The sequence below is a fragment of the Colobus angolensis genome, unplaced genomic scaffold, assembly GCF_000951035.1.
Source record: "Colobus angolensis palliatus isolate OR3802 unplaced genomic scaffold, Cang.pa_1.0 Scaffold19, whole genome shotgun sequence".
NCBI lineage: Eukaryota > Metazoa > Chordata > Mammalia > Primates > Cercopithecidae > Colobus > Colobus angolensis.
This window is the reverse complement of record NW_012115043.1, coordinates 919,878-921,713: the sequence shown is the minus strand read 5'-3', so window position 1 is coordinate 921,713 and position 1,836 is coordinate 919,878.

Below are 1,836 nucleotides of genomic sequence, written 5' to 3'. Positions count from 1 at the left end.
CCTGGGGCGAGCTCGGGCCCCCTCTGGGTCACTCAGCGCGTCGCGCCTGTAGGGGGGCGCGCCGGGGCAGCCCCAAGCATCCGAGACGCGCGGGTCCGATCCTAGAGGCGGCCGGGCCTGGGGCTTGCTGCGAGAAGAGGAAGGAGGCGGGCTACGAGGTGGTGGCTTGGGGCCGCAGGAGCGCCGGAGGGTGAGGGCGGGAGCCCGACGCGGGCGCTTCGACGCCCCCCCTCGGAGAGGAGAGCCTGCTGTTCCGTCTGCTACTGACGCTGCCGCCGCCGCCGCCGCCGCCGCTGCTGCAAGCCCTTCCCAGGGCCGGGGAGGAACTCCGGGCTCAGTAGGTGCAAATCAAACGCCCTGGCATCCTAACTCCAGCGGGTACGGGAAGCCTCCGCAAAGGGTTCTCGCTGCTCCCAGCTCGAGCGCCGCGTCCCCAGCGAGGAGCGCTCGGCGCCACCGCCGCTGCCGCCTCGGAGCGCACAAGCAGGAGAGCGCTGGAAGGGAGACGCAGCCCGAGACCGGGGAGCTCTGCGGCTTCCTTCCCTCCCCTCTGCCCGGCTCTCCTCTCCGCGCCCCGGCAAACCCCCAAAACACACACACCCAACACACACACGCGCGCGCACACACACACACACCAAAAAAAAGTGCCCCGGACCTACGGATACCACACACAGACAGGCGAGGGGGACGAGCACGAGGTCTGAACTGCCGCGAGAGCAGTTCCAAATAGGGACTGAAAAGTAACAAAATAATGTGGCAGCTTCGTCCGGCGCTGGCCAATGGGAGCGCGGGGCCCCCACGTGGGGCTGCGGGACTCGGCCTACGACTGGGTGCCTCTGGGCGCGACGTCACAATGCCCTCTTGTGTCTAAAACTATGCATGAAAAGTAGCAATCAGGCCCTACCCGCTGGTGACTTTCGCATGGGAGTGAAAAACAGCGCTCCTCAGATCAGGAATTAACCGAAAGACATATAATAAATAGATATATATTATAGTCCTGGGCTGCTACAGTTTTTTTCCTCCTCTTTTTTTCCCCACGATCTACTAGCAAATAATTATTTGGCGGGAGGAGGAAAGAGGGAAGACAGAGGAATAACAACAAAAGAAAATAAGACAGGCTGTACAATCTTCAAAACCTGTGGCTGGTAGTAATGTATCAGTTTATTCTGCAGCGGCGGCGAACGATTCCTCCCTCTAATCTCATTAGGTCTGCAAAGCAGCCCAATTAGATACTATAAAACAAACAGAATCACTTTGTCACTTTAATGTTTTCACTTCAAAAGATTTAGGACTGATAAAATGGTGGCTCCTAAAGTTGCCTCCGATCTTTAAAAATTTGCTCGTAACTGAGGATGTCCCCTTTTCTTCACCCCTTCTTCTGCCCGCCTCCCCCCCATAGCCCCCAGCTCTCCTTTGTTCACTCGCCCTTCTTTTCAGAAAGCCAAATAAACAGCTCCTTTGATGTGCGGCGGCTGCCTGCGAGAAGTCTGAGGGACTCTGGCTTGGCGGGCAGCGCAGATGGAAGGGCCTGGCTGCCCGTGGACAACAGGCTCAGCCACGGCTGGCCCCATTCGGGGCGCCTTCCCCGAGGGGACAACTTCACCCTCGCCGCAGCCTCGCTGCTTGGGCTTCTCACTGCATCCCCAGGCTGAGGGGGTTGGAGATGGGGTCGGGACCCTGCTCGGCCGAGGCCCGGGAACTCCGAGTTCCCACCTGGTTTGCTCAGCCTGCTCCCGGCAGTGTCACGGCGTTGGCGGAAGCCTGTCGGTGTCTCGGTCGCCAGCCTGGGCACCCCGGGGGGCGCAGACGCTCCCCCACTCGCGCCTCGCCCACCCC